General features: G+C 41.1%; 1 protein-coding gene across 3 annotated transcripts in view; it reads right to left on the bottom strand.

The window, feature by feature from the left end:
• The window catches only part of lingo1a (leucine rich repeat and Ig domain containing 1a), a 131,472-nt gene that overhangs the window by 22,041 nt on the left and 88,499 nt on the right, over positions 1-20,932 (bottom strand). For 2 of the 3 annotated variants that reach the window (XR_014597752.1, XM_084017816.1), the window contains exon 1: positions 900-1,380. The exons of the other annotated variant lie outside the window; for it this stretch is intronic. The gene's annotated coding sequence lies outside the window, so the exon portion shown is untranslated. Of the gene's footprint in view, positions 1-899; positions 1,381-20,932 lie in introns of those variants that run through there. 3 annotated transcript variants of the gene reach the window in all.

Raw genomic sequence — 20,932 nt, 5'->3', positions numbered from 1 at the left:
TCCTGTGTAGTCCCAGCTATATATAGATCCCAGCACATGGTCGTCTTGTTGAAACCCCCAACCAAAAAGTCGTTTGCAAGCGTCAACGAAAGGCGCGACTCCTTTGCAGCAGGAGCCTGTTCTGCTTTCATACGCTGGCCATTTGACAGAAAGCCATCTTTGCAGATGAATAAAATGGCATATAGGGAGGATCACGACTACCTCACAATGAGAACTGTTATGTCAGCAGAGATACGTGGTCAAATAAAGGCTAGATTAAGATAACATTTTTGATATCCCCCCCCCCCCCCCCCCCCCACACACACACACACACACACACACACACACACACACACACACACACTCCCCACTCTCTCTCGTTCTCTCTCACTCACACACACACATTCCCGGGACAATTACATTTGATTAATGACTTAAGCCTTCATCCTCCACATGCACGGAGAAATGGGCTGTAAATTAGATTTAACTGTCACAAATGTGCACCACGGATGACATATCTATGAATTCATCTCGAATGTGCGTGTTATTAGATGCATTTTTTACCTGCAGAGGACGCGCCTAACCACAAATTCAAGTCGCTGTTTGCTTTTCTGTCCCGTCACCCGATTCTGTCCTAATCATCGCGGACTTGCGGGGATATTTCATCCGATTTGACATCGAAATGAGACCTGAGTAGTTCTAGGATAACCCTCTGCAGTTAATTCATGTCGCCACAGTACATCACAATTCCCAATGTTGAGGGCTGCTTTCTTCAAAGTAGCCCAGCGAGACGGACGCGTTCTGGATATCCACCTTCTTTAAAATCTTGGCCCCAGCCCACATTATTAAACTGCATCGACATGACAATGAACAACGAGAACAGCGAGCCCCTATTTTCGCTTTCTTAATCGAATACTCACCTGCTGCAGCCTTCACTGCTTCCAAGCATCCTTTTGCATTTCTCCCCGACGGCAACTCCCAGCCACCAACACTCAAATTGAGACGCACTATCTCAAGTCCATCGCCTTGAAAGGCAGCTTTAAAAAAAAACAAAAAAAACGTCAACATCAAAAAACAGAGAGGGAGAAAAGACTGTCGTTTCCTCGCAGATTTCCAATGAGTTTCAGTGCCGCGGTTCTAAGATGACAGCTTTAAAACAGGCGGCCCACACACGCGCGCCCGCCCGCGCGCGCGCACACACAGACACACACACACACACAAACAGCTGCGATCCTCCCTCGGTAATGGGACTCCCCGTGCGCCCGAAGTGTTCCGAGGATGAGTGCAGAGAATAAAGAAGCAATGCAAATGGCAGGTAGAGAGAGAACAACTCCCACGCACAGTTCCCGATGCGAGCGCACACTTCTCGCTCCTTGATGCAGTCTCTCTCTCTCTCTCTCTCTCTCTCTCTCTCTCTCTCTCTCTCTCTCTCTCTCTCTCTCTCTCTCTCTTCACAGCCTCACGCTCACAACACTGTGTAACTGGCTGTCGTCAGCGGCACAATCTGCCTGCTGAGGGGAGGGACGGAGATGATCGGCGGAACGCACTCTGCCCAGTGTCCTACTCAAGTGTGCGCGCGCTCATGCGTGCGCGTGTGGTAGAACTCCGTGTGTGCGCGCGCGTTGTCACCGCGCGCATTCATTCTGTTCATTTGCTGGTTTATTTATTGTGACTGATCGTTTTTTTTTTGCTAGCACACGCAGACGTTTACGCGCGAGCACGCGCGCGGATACACGCACGGAGGACACGTTTCAAAACAAGAGAATGTCTTCCGAGGCTGAAACAAAATAGCTCACGTTGCCCTTGCGACAGGCAATTATTTCACCGACACTAGTGACAAATAAATAAATAAAATCGCATGCAAGTCTCTGAGACCGGAGTGGAGACTGAGTGTGCTGATATAAGAAAGTAGCAGTTCCAATTTTGAGAGCCTGATGGCACTGTGGGCTTCAGATAAAGCAGACAAGCGCGCGCGCACACACAGACACACACACGCGTTGACAACGCAGCTCTTTGCAAGAGGCAGGATATACATGTTTCATATCTCAACCCTTGTCCATCTCCTGTGATTTTAAACGGCGTCTCGGACACAATCAGGGATTGTAGCTGGTTTTAGAAGCCCTTATCCTGCCCAATCCATCGTTCTCATTTCACTGTCTTTGCTGTGATGCCAATGCGAGAGAAGATCAGATCCATGTTGTTAAATGTATGCTAATTCATCAATTAGACAATTCACAATCAATTAAGTTAGATTTTAAATGCATTTTAGTAGCTAAGTGATAGGGCTCATTTGTAATCACAGCCCCTGGTGCACATTGATCAGGGATGGTCTATCAGAGGACAGCAAATGGGATGGATCCCTAACACTAGCCTCTGCACGCAGTTACTCAAGAAACTGCTGTATGATTGTTTGAGGATGAGGCTTATCTCGTTTGTGGTACAAGACTTCACACGGTGGTGTAGTGGGTGTGAGCGTGGGTTCTCTCCGGGTTCTCCAGCTTCCTCCCACAGTCCAAAGACATGCAGGATGGAGATAGGTTTATTGATGACTCTAAATTGCCCGTAGGTGTGAATGTGAGCATGAATGGTTGTCTGTCTCTACATGTCGGCCTTGCGATGGACTGGCGTCCTGTCCAGGGCTTATCCTCCAATACAGGATAAGCGGTAGGAGATGGATGGACTTCACTCGCTTGTTGTTACAATTTGAATTCATAATTATGGTCCTTAAGTAGTTGCCAAATAATTTTTAATCAAGAGAATTGGGGTTAGCATTCAGGTATGTGTAAATAATTGAAAGGTATTTGCACGCTTTTGGAATAAGTTACATCTAATTTTCATGTGAAAATCGAATGTATTTGTAACTCGAATGTATTCTCGGTCTTTACCCTTTAAGTGTGTTGCCCTTTTCACATGAGCTTAAATTGATGTGATTCCAGTTTTGTCAAGTGGTAAGAAGAGTATCAGAACTCATTAAAAGCCAAATTTAATGTGCCACCTGACATCAACACACTCAATTGCATGTATATTCCAGTTAAGTTTTCACTCCCACAACACAAAAATACAAATATAAATACCACAAAAGAATGTGTCTGGTTAAAATGTGTCTCTGTCCTTCTTGCATCTGGAAGCTTGTCTGCACAGACCCTCAGAGCAACTTAAGCCACTCAGGCATCACAGCTACATGTGAATGTCATCAGCATCAGTTCACGCATGGCCAAGGCACCCTTGCTATGAATACAGGGTATTTTCTCTGTGTTTTAGAGCTACTTCCCAATGCCTGGCTGTAAAAACATTCCTTAAGGGGCTACACAGTCTTCTTCTTTTCCAGATCAGTACACTAGACCTGACCAGATATAAACGCAGCTACATAGTCTAAAAGTCAGTTAACATTATATATTTCCCTACGAATATGACATTAAAAGGGCTCAATACAGAATTCCAAGCATATTTATTGTCGACATACGGCTCTCAACATGGAGACGGCTGATCCGGCAGCTAGCAGCTAATGGTGCTAACAGCACAAACAGTGCAAACAATGGTGACAGTGTTAACAGTGTTTATCTAGTCATGAACCAGAGGGTCGGCACTCCGTTTACATGACAATATAATGAGTCGGTAACTGTCATATGAGTGCAGTGCTGTGACGGCCAACAGAGAGACAAAAAAGCACATGCTGTCGACCCGGATACGTAAACAAAGCACAGACAGGCTCAGATGACAACACCCAGCGAGGGAGAGTGCCTTCTTTCTTAGCAGCACATGTGTCCAGAATGTTGCTCTATGAATAAAAGAAAGAAAGAATGAAGTTCAAAATGAGGTTAAAAAAGAGAAAATGAGCGTTTGGTAGGATGCGCTTGGGGAAGGAGGGGCGAGGTTCAGTTTGGTCTGTATCCCTGCCTGCTTCGTCTCCTTCCTCCCTGCCCTGCTAAGAGCTGCAAACAACAACAGAGGTAACAATGGATACCTCGTGACGCCATGGGCTTTGAAAGCATCCCATCAATAATTAATCTGTTCTGCTGTGTTTCTCAACACTGGCACGCATGCTTGTCCTTAATCTTTTGTTATACTGGGTGTGAGATGTCTTTCACTGTTCATTTTCAAAGATAAATGGATCTCAGATGATGATGAAATAAGCATCTGCTTATTATGAGTAATTTCCCCTGTTGTTTAGCCAGGTAGGTGATTTCGCATACTAACCCACAAGGCTATTATTCTTACAATTAATGTTTTTGATAACCTCCACTTTTAATGAACATCCATTCTATTCTCATATTAATACACTTCACAACATAATTTCTCCTCTTTACCAAATTCAATTTTGATGTTTGGGATGAATGTTTTCCACTCACAATAAGTGATAAAATGGAAACTTAAGAGTAATATCCAAATAGTATTTTGTCCCTTTGGTATGCTTTGGAGTAAAACATGACACCTACCAAAATAATATTTGACAGCAATACATTTTACAGATGTTATTGATAGTTTTGTCAGGAAGTCCAGAAAAAGTGCCGCAAGCATTACTTTATTCAAAGTACACCGGCTCCAACAGATGGCTACACTGGGCCACTTTTATAGCACAATCGTTTATGATGTATCTATATCATAAAGGGCTGAGGATGGAAAATACACTCTGCAGGTTGGCTGACATATTTCAACAGCAAAGACGGATGTGAAAGTGTCAACAGAGGCTTTCTAGTTATGCATTCCAATTGTTTATTTGTGCGGGAGTGGGGTTTTTTTTAGCTGCTAAAGATCTCTTATTAGAAAAAAAACATTTTTTGTATAAAGATTGTTTTTGTTGTTGTTGTTTGTGCAACATGCTGTGTTATCAGCCCAAACACAAGCGTATAGTTTTTCTCTCAGCACATGCTTTTAGATGTTAGCTAAACTCTCCTGCTGACAAGAAATACATTTAAAAAAAACTCTACACACAGTGGGCCCCTTTTTATGAAATACATATATTTACATTGCTTGTGAAACATTTATTTTAGGCAGTATTAACCATACGTGAGTCTCCAGGTCAGTTTTATTCAGCTCAAAATGACAAATTTGTTTCAAGGGGTGTGCAATGTGAGCATGTAGAGATTCTATACTTCAGCTATGTTACAAGCTGCTTGTGTGTATGCTGTGTTTTCAGGACCATGGAAAGCGCCAGCCACTGGCCTGTACTATGGACAGAACCCTGCTGAAGCAGATAGGTCCACAGGAAATGTCATGTTCTCTTTTTACAGCAGCATGGAAAGGAGTACAGTGGAGGCAAACATGATTTGCCACCCTCTTCTTTATTTATTCCTGTCAACAACAAGGACACCCCCCCCCCCCCCCCCCCCCCCTTCCTGCAGCAGGAACTTAGACAGAAGGGAAACCAAGACGTTCTCCTATTCCAAGGTCTGCAAGCTTCAGAAAATATTCAAGATGCAAACAGGCAACTGACTCTGGCACAAGCACTCAATCAATGCCTCATATTGCAAATATACATTTCTGACTATTTGGAAAACGACATGTATTCAATATGTAAATGACGACAAACATTCACACTGCTGAGAGCTGTCACTGTCATGCTGAGTCATGATACATGTTATATGAGTATATGTGTGTATATTTATATATATATATATATATATATTTATATATATATATATATATTGTACTTAAGTAAATTTTTTGGTTAAGTAAAAACACTTTATTTGAGTATTTCTATACACTACATACAATATATTCATAGCAAAAAATATAATCAAGAAATACAATATGAGCTCATATAATGTGATCATAAAATGTGAAAGCTCTGATCTGTATTTCATGTATTAGTGGGATAGACCTAAATTGACCGTCTTCACCAGCAGCTAGTACAAGCATCACAAGCATTTCAGCAGCACCACCAATCAATTTCTCTGTACTCTACCCATCATGGCCTTTTGTAGCTGTAAAAGAATAAAATACTTTAATTTACCACCATGTTACCACATGCCCACCCTCCTGATCTTTATATTGAATATGCTTTAGTGCCTCAAGAATGTATTGTAATTCTGAACTATTGTTGCATTTCAGAAACACCAACAAGAATCTCTCCACTTTTCTCAGCTTTCACTTTATGAACACAAGTATACAAACACACGATGACTTCCTTTATCTGACTTTCTGAAGTCGTCATTTGACTGTGTCGAATCCACTTCACATCATCAGTTCATACAATACTGATTAATTTGATGATGATTTGCAGAGAAGACCCTGTGTAGAAGAAAATCGCCCAAAATACACTATTTTAAAGTTGCTGCGCAATTGTCCTCTTATGACATCAATGATTATTTGAATTTGCTACATTAATTAATTAATCTTCTAATTTCTTGTATCATAATTTGATTTTAACACAACATGTATGCCGTACCTGCCTGCATCTTACACCCTGCTGGACTATCACAGGGACAGCACTTTACACCCGGGGTCCTGTCTGGTGTGGTAGATCCCGGTCTCTATTGATCTTGGGCTCGGCCATGATACGTTCCTCTGGGCTGTACTTCAGACCAGCCTTTTAATAGCCACTGGTATGATTCCTCGATATCAACCACTTCTTCTAACTGTTGGTGCAAAATGCCAAAGAGGGGCTTGTCTTCCCAAGATGGTTCCACCTATTTTTCCTCCTCCTCCTTATCATCGGGTTTGTGCTGTCTGAGATATTCACTTTGTAACTTATTCATCACTTGGGATAATTTTCCTGATTATTCCTGGATCTTTGTTGTTTCGTCCAGGAAAGTGGCTCTGATGCGCACTAGCCCTCGGCCTCCCTCTTTCCACTTAGTGGACAATCTCAGAGTGCTGGATTTGGGGTAAAATCCTCCATGCATGGTAAGGAGCTTTCTTGTCTTGATATCAGTGGCCTCAATTTCTTCTTTTGGCCAGGTTATTTTACCCGCAGGGTATCTGATGACCTTCAGTGGGTATGTGTTGATGCCTCTGATCTTGTTATTTCCAGTCAACTTGACCTTTCAGGACTTGCCTTACGCTATCTAGGTATTTGGCTGTGGCTGACTTCCTTGTGGCCTCTCCAAGTTTTCCCTTTGCATGCTGGACTTCAAGGTATTTGTAGCTGTCCTGGAAATCTGCTATGTTGCCTCCTGGTAATTGAACCACTTCTGTTGTGATCATCTTGCTCATTCATTACATACGGCTTGATATCATCCATGTAAAGGAGGGGGCTGATGGTTACTCCACCTCAGAACCATTATCCCTAGCTACTCTTATACTCTTATATACACTTCACCCCCTGGATCCATCCAATCCAAGATGGCAGCCAAGTCAGTCCACTCATTGTGTGTCAGTGCCTGATTTTCTGTTTTTATGTGTGATTTTTAAGACATTTGGACCTGACTGAGTGGTACTTTTTATGAACAACATCTTCTCTTCAGTCTGAGATCTCTTGATGAAATGTTTTATTTGGATGTTACTGGATTGTTGCTGAACTGGAAATCTGGATTGTTTGAGGCCTAGACACATCTGAAATCCACCTGGACTGTTTGAGGCTGAGGCCTACCTGAAATCCACCTGCTGGATTACAGCACCTGAGGGGGACAAACCATCCTTCTGCAGATTTTCTAAATGCCCTGCAGCAGCAAGCCTCCAGCAGCCCTGCAGTAGCTAGCCTCTAGCAGCCCTGCAGCAGCAAGCCTCCAGCAGCTAGCCTCCAGCAGCCCTGCAGCAGCTAGCCCCGACCAGCCCTGCAGCAGCAAGCCTCCAGCAGCAAGCCTCCAGCAGCCCTGCAGCAGCTAGCTTCCAGCAGCCCTGCAGCAGCTAGCCTCCACCAGCCCTGCAGCAGCAAGCCTCCATCAGCCCTGCAGCAGCTAGCCTCCACTAGCTTTGCAGCAGCTAGCATCAACCAGCCCTGCAGCAGCTAGCCTCAACTAGCCCTGCAGCAGCTAGCCTTCACTAGCCCTGCAGCAGCTAGCCTCAACCAGCCCTGCAGCAGCTAGCCTCCAGCAGCCCCGCAGCAGCCAGCCTCCACCAGCCCTGCAGCAGCTAGCCTCCAGCTAGCCTCCACTAGCCCCGCAGCAGCTAGCATCAACCAGCCCTGCAGCAGCTAGCTTCCACTAGCCCCGTAGCAGCTAGCCTCAACCAGCCCTGCAGCAGCTAGCCTCAACCAGCCCTGCAGCAGCTAGCCTCCACTAGCCCTGCAGCAGCTAGCCTCAACCAGCCCTGCAGCAGCAAGCCTCCAGCAGCCCTGCAGCAGCTAGCTTCCAGCAGCCCTGCAACAGCTAGCTGCACTCGACTAGTGATTTTCATCATGGCAAAGGTAGTGTTTGCTCTTCTGGCTTTTTTGTCTCTGCCTACCATCAGCGAATTTGAAGCGGTTGGGAATAGTTGGCATCCCATTGAATATGGGGAAGACTGTTTCATTCTTACTTATTATTGGTTTCCCAAAAAAAGCACAGGCTGGGATACTATTTTTTTCAAGTTCTGTCCCACCCAGACCATGCATTGTACTGATGATACCATTTTGCCTCACTTTGCTGTATTATTTAGTGCATATGACTGGTTGCTATCGTTTCATTCTTATCCACCAAGTCCTATTAGTCGAAGGAATAGGCATAATTCTACTCAACCAGTACCTACATTCTCAGTGAAGAAAAAATGTCTTATATTTCTTTTGATTTTACTGTCTGGGAATATTGAACCCAACCCTGGCCCAGATATAAATTGTCTAAGTACTCCAACTGATTTTAAATCCAGATCAGGGCTTGGTGTTTTACACCTAAATGTTAGAAGTCTATTGCCAAAACTTGACCTAATTAAAATCTGGGTTAAATCTACTGATACTGACATTCTTGTCTTATCTGAAACTTGGCTAAAGAAATCCATCACAGACAAAGACATTGCTATTAAAGGATACAATGTTTATCGCTGTGACCGCCCCAGAAAAGGTGGTGGCATAGCAATATACGTCAAACAGAAACTTCATGTTGCTGTTCAATCATGTCTTTCTCTTAGCAGTCAATTTGAATTTCTTGCTCTGAAGTTGGAGCTTCAAAATGGCCACTTTCTCACCATCGTAGGCTGCTATAGACCACCCTCTGCTAGTAGTGAGACTTTATCATCATTGAATAAACAGCTTTTGACTTTAGATTTCAATGAGATACTTTTCACAGGGGATTTGAACTGGGATTGGTGATAGTTTTAAATCTACGTGTGATTCTTTTAACTTAACACAAATTGTTAACGGGTCAACCCGCCCAAACCTTAAATGTCCAGAGAATTCCTCTCTTCTTGATTTATTCTTAACTAATTCTCCTCAAAAATACTCAGACATTGGTATTTTTGCAAACGATATGAGTGATCATTGTGTTATAGCCACTAGACGAGCTAAGCTCCCAAAAACAAGGCCACGTATTATCTTTAAACGTGATTATAAACATTTCTGTGAGCAGGGTTTTCATCATGATCTATGGCACTTTAATTGGTCCAGGATCTCACTTTTTAATGATGTAGAGCTGGCCTGGAAGTACTTTTATGATGCTTTTAGTATTATTATTAATAAACATGCCCCTCTCCGTAAATTTAGAGTGAAAGGTAGGAACAACCCTTGGTTCTTCCCTGAGTTGTCCGGTCTCCTTAAAGCAAAGGATGATGCCTGGGCTAAGGCCAGAAAATCGAAATCCCAGGAGGACTGGCTGATATTTAAACAGCTCAGAAATCGCTTTACTTTCCTTGTTAAAAAGGCTAAGTCTGATTTCTATGTTGATAAAACTACCCGTAGCCTAAATGATCCTAAGAAGTTTTGGAAAACAGTTAAATCTTCATTTGGGGATGAAACCACAGACAATTTACCTGCTTGCATAGTAAAAGATGCACATATTCTAGCTGACAAAGCAGCTATTCTTAATTGTTTTCAACAAACATTTTGTTTCTTCGGGGTCTCTGTTTGAGTCCTCACATCAATCTGATGCGCAAGGGGTTTTCCTGCAATCACCACCCATAAATGTTTTGGCTCCAGGATTTGATCTGACTCCTTTTGATGTAGTCGAGGTCCATAGGGCATTACTGCACTTGGATCTAAGCAAATCTGCCGGACCTGACAATCTCGAGCCTTTCTTTTTGAGATCAGCTGCAGACTTTATAGCAGAACCTCTGTGTCATATTTTTAATTTAACTCTTTTTGAAAATAAGATCCCGAGAATATGGTAGTCTGCCTATGTTCTTCCCCTGCTGAAAGGTGGTGATCCCTCTATAGTTAACAACTACAGGCCGATCTCTAAATTGTGTGTTCTCTCCAAAATTTTAGAAAAATTGGTCAGTGAACAACTTAAAATTTTTCTTGATGCTAATGGTCTCCTCTCACAATACCAGTCTGGTTTTCGTAAACAGCAAAGTACAATAACTGCTGCTGTCAAAGTGGTAAACGACATCATAGAGGCACTAGATGGCCAAAAATACTGTGCAGCTCTTTTCATAGACTTGTCAAAGGCGTTTGACACAGTCGACCATGTCATCCTGGCAGATAGACTCCACAAGATTGGCTTATCTAATCATGCTGTAAACTGGTTCTCTAATTATTTATCAGATAGAACACAGTGTGTCCAAGCCGCCGGGTCTTCTTCTTCTTTCCTCCCTGTTCTAAAGGGTGTGCCTCAAGGTTCTATATTAGGGCCCCTGTTGTTCACAATTTATGTGAATAATTGTTGTGATAACTTGTCTGATGCTGTGTCCCATTTCTATGCTGATGATACAGTAATTTACTGTTCAGCTTTTTCAGCTTTAAAATCTCTTGAGTTGTTGCAGTCAGCTTTTGACACTGTTCAGTCCCGTTTGACTCAGCTCAAGTTAGTGCTGAATGCAGATAAATCAAAGACCATGCTATTTTCAAATGGCAAGCAGCTTCCATCTGACCTTCCTAGCTTGTCAACTGTTCATGGGGTTGAAATTGAAATGGTCACATCTTATAAATACCTAGGCATATTAATTGCTGAGAACCTGTCCTTTAAACTGCACATTGATAAACTCGTTTCTAAACTGAAATTGAAATTAGGTTTCTTTTTTAGGAATAAATCATGTTTTTCATTGCAAGTCAGAAAACGCTTGATCAGCACAACTTTTTTACCCTTGTTGGACTACGGAGACCTGCTTTTTATGAACGCTCCTAGTCAATTTTTAAAGAAATTGGATACTGTATACCACTGTGCTTTGCGTTTTATTACTGGTTGCCACTACCGTGTACATCACTGTTCCTTATATGCCGTCGCACATTGTCCATCTTTGTATGTCCGTAGACTCTCTCATTGGCTGACTTTCATTTATAAATCTGTTCTTGGACTTTTGCCTAAATATTTGTGTTTACACATGTGTCGAAACCACAGCCGATATGGCCTGCGTTCTCAGGACATTATACAGATGCAGGTCCCGAAAGTGAGAACTGAACTGGGCAAAAAGGCTTTTAAATTTTCTGCCCCGTCTACCTGGAACAATGTGCAGAAGGATATGAAACTGACACATCTTGTAACTCTGGGGGAATTCAAGTCAATTATAATAGACAGAGAATTGAGCTCAATCGGATCGTGTGATTGCATAGTTTAATCATGTTTTCCTGAAATGTGTGATTGTATTTTATATATGTCTTGTGTGTTGTGCAACTGATCTGCTTGTGTGCTGCCGTCTTGGCCAGGTCACTCTTGGAAAAGAGGTTTTAAATCTCAATGAGTTTTTTTTACCTGGTTAAATAAAGGATATATATATACACTGCTCAAAAAAAATAAAGGGAACACTAACACAACATAATGTAACTGCAAGTCAATCATATTTCAGGAAACGAGTGGCAATAAGCAAGACATCCCTATAAAGGAATGGTTCTGCAGGTGGTGACCACAGACCATGTCTCTGTTCTCGGCCTTTCTGGCAGATTTTTTTCTTTTATACATAGTACTCTATGTTGGGTGGATAGCATTTCTGGTAACACTTATTGAAGTCAAGTCCAGTAGCCTGAAGTGTTAATAATTTGCATTTCCTTACAAATAGCCCCACACTTTCTAGCTTACTCTACATAAACACATGCATACATTGACTCAGCCATTGTCATTAACCCTCACAGTCACTCATTTCCCCTGAATTGTATTTTTTTGCTACAGCTCTTTGTGGTGCAGTGAAAAATGGAAAGCAGTGTATTTGGCGAGGTTGGAGGGGAAAACTGCCCTCAATGGGCTTTGAATTGCCAAGATCCTGAATAAGCATTGTAATATGGGCTTGCAAGCAGCAACAAAACCTGCAAGGAATTGCATTTGAATTACTGACATCTGGTTTTATCTTTGCAAATTCATAGCCCACAATACATATTCAAAATCACACAGTAATAACATCCTGTCTAGAGGATATTATTGAGGGACCGCATGGGGTTTAGGGGTGGTCATTTTGATTTTGCATGGCATCCTGGAATGAAAGCCATAGTAATGACATGCACAATGAGCAGCTAACTACATATTATCTAAGCACGCACAATCATGGCAAAATCAATGTGTCAAGGTACAGTAATTTTTACATCATGGTCCCACACATGATTGGAAAAAAATACAAAAAGAGGGCTAATTAGCTGCATGGTTACACTTAAGATTGTGTTGCACCACAATAATCAACTATTACCAGATTGTTTGGTGCACACTGCCTGTTTTGCAATGAAAAATACATGCAGTGACAGAAATGGCATTAGGAAAAACAAATTATAAATAAGAAGTGCTTAATTTATACTATTTGCAGCAAATTGACGAATACTCCTTTTGAGCCAGTGGTCATATGAGGCACATTTTTTCTTCAGTGGCTTAGATTTCTCACAAAACAAATGGCAGGCTGCTATTCTCTCACTGCTTCTCAGCCTCAATGCTATGCGAAAAAAAATAATACAAATTATGCTCCTATGCTACTTTGGGCAGACTATCATTCCCAATAAACTACTAAATGTTAGCATATTATTCCACACTATATGAATAAAGTTACCGCCACCCTTGAACAAAACACAATGGATCTCATGCATAAAACGTGAGCAGAACTGTGTAAACTGTTTGCAGAGGGAAATTTACATCCATTTCTGCATTCATCAAAAGCCCTTAACTTTTGGTAGCTACTAACAAAATATAATCCTGTCTCTGATTGCTCGTTGAGTTTTTTTAAATAAGGAATGCATATAAATATTGCTTGATATTATCAGAAACAACGTGCTGTGCTCTGTTATGTTCAAAATGTGCAGATGCCTTTGAAAAAAAAGGTAAACATGAAAAATGATTCACATTTAGCTTAATTAGTGGGTAATTTGCATATTCAAGAATCAGATTAGATTTCTCAAATTAATGGGTTATTTAAATCAACTTAAAATTCTCTGTGTTGCCTCGGCTACATGTTGACTAATAATAATAACAATAATAAATCACAAGGTTTTATACCATTTTCTTTTGACTACTTGGATGGATCATCGACAGAGGACACATCAGTCCCCTCCCTCCAGGCCTTGGATTTACCTGTCCCTGTCACATCACTTCTCACAGATAAAAAGAAGAAAAGAACATATTTTACCTTCACTCCAATTCACCCAAAATAATAAACGGTGACAGAAACGTTTTTCTCACTCTTCCACTTTTTCTTTGCTTACGTCATGTCTGCAGATTGACAGGATGCACCTCCTCATAGGGATCATCACCTCCTTATAGGGCATGGGATTTATGCTAATTGCTGACCAGCGTGAGCACACTGTCAGTTTATAATTGATTGGCATTCAACAACATACTATGTACCTACGATCAAATCAGATTTTTACGTCACGTTCATGACTCCTTAGTAGATTTTAAGTACGGAGGTGATTTAAGTGCAAATCTACTCACAGATTAATAACTCATGAATGAGACCCAATGTGTTTGAATGCTGGGGTTTACTCTATATTGCCTAAGTGAGACTGCATAATCCTGTGAAAATAGCCTTCTTGTATTCTACATTTTCATTGATTTCTACTGTGTTTTTAATACGAAATGTCTCTTTTGGATGACAGTGATGCTGTCCTTCAACTCACAAATGTAAATATTTGTTTCATATTTCTGCTCATACAATAAACATATTGCATTGAAAAACATCATACAGGTTGTGAGTCATTTGTAATAACCTTAATGATGGGATGTTGGCCCTAACAGTGTTTAGCAATCATATCGGATAAAACCTACATTTTGAAGGATTTGACTCGTTCGAAACAAAGTTCAAAATTAGTTGTCAATTCCTATGAGAGGTGTCAGCCTTGACAAAGAAATTTGGCAAAATAAGTCCAATTACATCAGCGGTGGATGACAGGTCCTTTGATGCCATCTAAATCAGGGTCTTTTGCTCTTGGCATTGAGTGCTAAGGGTGTTTAAGCTAGGAGTAAAAAGAGTATCCTAACTATTAGTCTGAATGACAGACAATGATGGAGGGTAATAAAGGGAGTTGTGGAATGGCATTATTTTTTCTCCTATCACCTTGAAAATCAGAGGAGTATAATTTGTAATGAAGATTTGTGAAAGCATTATTTATCTGTCAGTGTGCCGTGAATAATAAGGGTGTTCATTTTTGACAGGTGAAAAATATCTTATTTTTTTCCCACTCATAACCAACAGCCTGCACATTTAGATTTTTTTTTGAAAATCTGTACTATTAAAAATGTTATGCTTTGGATACATTTATTTGCAACTGTATCTGTTTCAACCAGCACAGGTTTCTGGACTCATATTATTGTATTGGTGTATTGAAGATATTTCTTCGCAAAATATTTAAGCAATGATTTCACCATTTGATCTTGTTATGAAACTATGATCTTACATTTAGTGGTCACTAAGTGTACATGCAGTTTTTTTTTTGTTTCATCTCAGGGTTTGGGTTTTCATTTTGCCAGCGAGACAAATGTGACAAATGTGTTTCACTATAGACAAGCTATTACGAGCAGCACTTTGGCCTCAGACCCCTGCAGATATTCTGCTCATGGCCTCTGAAACAATGGCTCCATTTTTATTTATTTTTTTCATCTGCAGGGCACCATCCATTGCCAGAGCTCCTCGCCTGTCAACTCAGAGCACAGACAATAGCTTCCTGACATGAGAGCTCCTTGTAAAAGATGTTGCCACCCCTCGATCTCTGTGCAATACGGGCCCACACAGAAAAGTGTGTGCACGGGCAAGCACACAGTCGCCACAAACATGTGGGTACATGAACACAAAATTCGCACACACACAAATCTAATCTGCCCCTGAATCAAATCCCATCCTTTCAGACAGTAAAGGAGGGTGAGGGAGTGGTATTGGGAGTAGTGTACACTGGTAAAGTAATCACTATTTCAAGCGGTTTTGGGGTCACCCCCCCCCCACCTCTCACCAACACCACACCATTCAGAAGAGAAGAGAGAGTTCAATCATTTTATAGCTGCCACCGTGGCTTTAGTAAATTGTTGACAGCCAAATCCCTGCCGATCCGTTGAGTGATTGCATGCTGCGAAAGGTCTAATCTCATTTTCTCTTCAGCTTCTGACTCCCTGTAAATTAACGCATTTTAACACCTATCAAGTTTACGTCTTCTGTGTATTTCTCCTCTTTACAGGGCAGTGCTGCATCATACAACAAGGGCATTTAATGGATTTAAGTTTAGTTGAGAGCAGTATGGGAAATTGGCCAAACATTTCTGAACCCTAAAACTCAATTAAAAAGGACTATTTCATACAAAAACCTAACTGGTGTATCTACCAGTTGGGTTTTTGTATGAAATAAATGTCATGTGAAACCAAAATCTATTTTAGGAACACTTTTGATGAATAACGTGAGGATATGATGTCACCTGAAATCCTTTATTAACTATGTACAAATGCATTTACAACCATCCCAGCGGGACATTTAAACAAAACAGCAGCAAAGACTTGGTCATCTTTATACAACAAAAGCCCTTAGTACACACAGGACAAAAACAGCAGTCTCCTGGGTGAAAGCCTTTTTTTAAGCCATCCACCACCCCGACCTTCTATGTTAATCACCTGGACCCATTTGAAACATATTTTATTTTTGAATAATAATAATAATTCACATTTAGCATAGATTTGGCAAATAGAAAGTCCTGTCAGGTCACCATGTCAAATCGTTTGTCACCTGTTGTATATTAGAGATCCACTGGGCCATCAAAATCCATTACCTTTTAAACATTGTTTGTTTTCTTAGCAGAACATTGCCGTACTGACAGCTCACTTTTTAACCCCTCGCACATTTCACTGTGAAAATATCTGAGCTTGCACTAGGCTAATGGCTTGCATCTGATGACTCATTTGAACAAGGTGGCGACTAGGACCAATACTATTCCCACTTCGTCATTTGCTCTCTGAAGGCTAGTGCCATTAACCCTAATGCACTGATGCAATGTCTATGTAACAGGCCTTTAATATAGCATTTTTGTATGTTCTAAAAGGAAATATGATTGGCTAGTGACCACAAAGACACATTTTGATTTGGTTGCTGCAGTGTGTGCTGGTGCCAAGGAAGAAATAAAAATTAAATAAATAAATGTACTCTCTGGGACTGCAGTATTATATAGTGCTTCAAGTAACCTTCTCACCCCCCTAACAACAACCTTCATCTTCACCACTCGGTATAATCTATCTCAAGTGACTATCATTTAAAAGGGACCTCGAAAAAAAAAAAGTTTATGCAGTAACATTTTTATTCCACACACTCTTCTTCCCTGACAAATAATGGGGCCTACATTATCCATAAACAACTTGATCTTTGGTCAGTGCATCGGCGTGTCATATTAGTAGCGGCTAATGTGGTATCAAGCCACTTCAGGCAGACTTTATGCAGCTCCCTCTGGAGCCACAAAACTCTTTATACAGTGGAAATGGCTTATAGTGATCACATCTGTCTGGGTAAAATTGATCACTATAAGTTTTTGATTATTATAACAGTTTTTCTTTTTTTCTAATGCAGATTACCATCTAATTGACATTAGTATGTATTGCATGAATATCCAGCAATGAAAAAGACAGTTTCAATATTTATTAGCTTGCTGCCAATTCCTGTGCCTTTTCTGTCACCAAGGGTTGACTGGGGGGTGAGACTTTGCCAGGTCATGGCTGGCTTTGTGTGACGGCAGCTTGGGCGGTGCATTCAGATGAACGCAGCCTTTTTTCCGGGGCTTCTCACTCTCCCAGTGAGTGGCATATGGGAGCTGTGTGCCATTCGTCTGCATGTGCAGCTCATGCTGCAGTGGGCAGAGGTGGTTCAGGATCACTTTGTGGGCATTACGTGACTGGGTATTATCAATCCAGTTGATGAGGGTGGCTTCAACTCCATGTGCTCTCCCTGTATACGCACTTACTTTTCATTGAGGGAAAACTACTATTGCTATAGCTATTTTTTCATTCATGATTTCAATGAGCACGCAGCACCAGCTTCAGGTAGCCAGCAGTAGAGCAGATGGGGGACTGCAAGGAGTAAAGTAAAGTGTTTCCTTATATTGTCATGCATGATATTTTTTTTAAACTAAAAACATGCATTCAGTGGTTCCCAATTTTTTTCTGCAGGGCCCCCCTTTTGTAGAAAAAAAATATCCACCCCTGCACACAGGGGCGTCAATTGGGTATGGCAAGGTATGGCAGCTGCCACGCCTTGGCTCCAGGGGAAAATTTAAATATTCGTTTTTTTTAATACATTTATGGAATTACTCTGTGTCAATTTGTATTGATTAATCTATTATTTTATACATATAAATTAACTACAAGTGACAATCAGAACAACACAATCAATTTCTCTAGATATTATCTTTCCCAACACTTGTACCCCCCCTCCATATCTTGAAATGTGGTATCTCCCAGCCCCCCCTGACGAGACGACGGAGGTCAGAGCTGGGTCATTATTGTTATCGCGTTTTTGTTTTGCTAAGCTAATTAACTAAAATGAAAAGGAAGCAGATAACCTAAGAATCTTTTTTATCAAAAAAAAAAAAAGGCAGGTGGTCCAATGTTGCCCCAGCAGCAGAGGGAGGAGGACCAGGTAGTGAAGGCGGGATTCAGGCTGTTAACTCAGCACCCTCTTCTCCCTCCCTCCCTCTCCTCTTTGCATTTGGACTTTACCAGTTTTAAGTTGACCTGGTATGTTCACGTGATATTGTTGCAATTACATAGTGAATGAAGTGAACAGAATGAGTGAAATTGTGTTTGTCAGAAAGGCTATTACTGCTCTCTAACCCTGCCGCTGGATGCGTAACGGCACATTTGACTGAATTGATTGATTAACGTGCGTAGTTAAGTGTTTGTGTCCATAGTTATGTTAGCGGAATGTGAGTGAGACTGCATTTGAAAAAGTTCAAATATTCCTAACCACACAGATAAGCTACATAGCAGACTTGTCACTTTTGTTATGATTATTTGCTGGGCATGTATATTGATTGATACTGTAGTTAAGTCATGTGACTAGTAACCTTGCCATACCTTAGCTTTGGCTGAATTGACGCCACTGCCTGCACATGAAATATTTTTTTTTTTTATTGAAGAAACATTCTAGTAGTTCAAATTCTTAAATTCCTTGTCATTCAGAGAACATGAAAATTTGCATAAATATGCAAGTATATGTGAAATAATTTAAGGGGGAGTCACAATGCTTACCACCCACTATATAAATCCTTACTTTGGACCCTCCCGACTTTTACCGTGTCTAAGTCAGCTTATCTGTTGATTTCACTTCACAGTTGTGAATTAGTTCAATATGTTTTTGATGTGAGATTCTGCTTATAGCTGGGAAAAGTTGTTCTGCATAATAAACATCTTCGACATGACTATCGATCACTGTGTGTGTGTGTGTGTGTGTGTGTGTTGTGTGTGTGTGCGTCTCAGCCCTGCCCCTCAGTGAAAAAGCCGGGGGAGACGCTGGGTGAACGTATTTTTTTTCCTTTTCTTTTGGCTGAGGTGCAGTGACAAACACTTATAGTATTAGCGGAAACCCAGATTTTTACAAATTCCACGTTTTACAGTTTCAATTGTCATTGTCAAATTCTGTGATTCCATCCGCATCACAGAAATCATAGGGTCCTACTCGCCGCGCCGCCCCTGTCATAAATCCGGACCCCCCCCTAGGGTTTTCGAAAACCACTGCATTAACTGATAAATTAATGTATCTATTAGAGGAACACCATTTCTTGTGTAAACTTTGTTTCACAATAGAAGATGTCATTGGCTAAATGTAATTCCAGCATTGTATCCTTTACCATGATTTACCAAACTGAACATCTTCCGTCAGAGACTATACTCTGCCATATCCTGCAGCCCTTAATAACCAGCTAACTTCAATGTAGTTTGGAGTACTCGACACCTTAGGTGCCCGTTATGGGAATGTGACTACATTGGTGATTGGCGAAATGTTCCCATCTCAGATTGTGGTAACAATTTAGGGTTTACTCATCTGAGTCGCAACTACATCTTTAGTATTAAGGAGTATTTTTCTTTGACCTTGCTATAAATCTACCAGCTGCTATCAGAGTTTAGCACAACGCCACATTGTGTGTTGCTTACTAATCACAATGTAACAAATAAAAACAAAATCCACAATTCTGTCTTGTTTAATTTACAACATTCCAGCATGGATAACCCGCTGTGATCCAAAGTCTGTCAGAAACGCAGTCAAACAGAGCTGCATCTGTCAACATTTGCTAAAACAAACCAGTAGAATTTACTCATCTAAGAAAAGGAGTTTTTTTTAATCACCCTGATGGATTTTTTATTTTATTTTTTTACATTTCGGGCTTATCAGAAATATCACTAGTGTGAATATAACAATTTTCTTGGCTGGAATGTTGAATTGTCTCCTCACCAAATTAGTCAGAATGTTGATAGTATACTCTATTGATGTCACCTCCCTGCTGCCTTCACCATTTCATAAAATGCTGTCCAATTGCTGTTTAGAAATGCTGGATTGTGTGAGAAAATACAGGGGGATTGTGGCGAGCGATCGCCGAGCAGTTTGCGATCGGGGACGTAGTAGGGGTGAGAGAGAAATCCGACCGGCACCCACTGCATTTACACCGATAATGTGTCATCATTCATGGCCGTAATAACCACTATTACTGCTTTGTACATGTTGTGGGACACACCGTGAAACTAAACGGCGTCCTGTCTGAGTTTATACCTTTACCCGGAGGGGATGTTCCCATTCATTGTCTATGTAAGAAGCCATGCAATGCCTTCACGTTGCGGTGAGTTTCGAGAGACGCTGGCAAGCTCTCGAAAATCTTTTGAACTGACCGTTCTAACCGTCAATCTAAAATAAAGACAGATTCAGCAACTGCGTAGCTTGTTTCTCACATAAAATGTCTTCAGAAACACATTTCTGTGAACTACTTTCGTAAAATAAGAGGGAGGTGGGAGGATCCGAGGGGAGAACGATACGAGCTCGGAGGGGGGGGATTAAGGAGCACAGAGGGGAGGGGTCTGTGTGGGAGGGGGGGGAATGCTTTTTTCAAACCGTAGACCTTAGCTTTAATGTGTTGCATTTTCAAGTTCAGTTTTTCTGCGTAGCTTGAACTGTTTTAAAAACATACTTGTGAATTTAATAGCCAGAGCTCATGATTTGAATAGAGAGGTTAAATAACAGAGTAAGAAAACAAGACTTTTAGAGGAATCCCTTTCCTATAACAAACATGACTCAATCATAGTGCCTTGCTCATGTAATACTCCATAAAAGGCAGTAGGATGAAATCTGTTATCAAAAGAGTGACATTTATGTTTTTGTTTTTCTTCAGGACAGATGGAGCTTTGATACAACAATTTCATAGCAAATAAGCCCATTTAACCTCTTCAACCTCTCTGTAGAGGCAAATACATAAATATTTGTGCATATACTGCTTACACACACACACACACACACACACACACACACACACACACACACACACACACACACACACAAAGCTAAGCAAGCAAAATTTGGAGATGTTTGA

The sequence above is a fragment of the Eutrigla gurnardus genome, assembly GCF_963514095.1.
Source record: "Eutrigla gurnardus genome assembly, chromosome: 9".
Lineage (NCBI taxonomy): Eukaryota > Metazoa > Chordata > Actinopteri > Perciformes > Triglidae > Eutrigla > Eutrigla gurnardus.
Note: the sequence above shows the minus strand (reverse complement) of the source record. Positions and strands in the feature narration are given on the sequence as shown.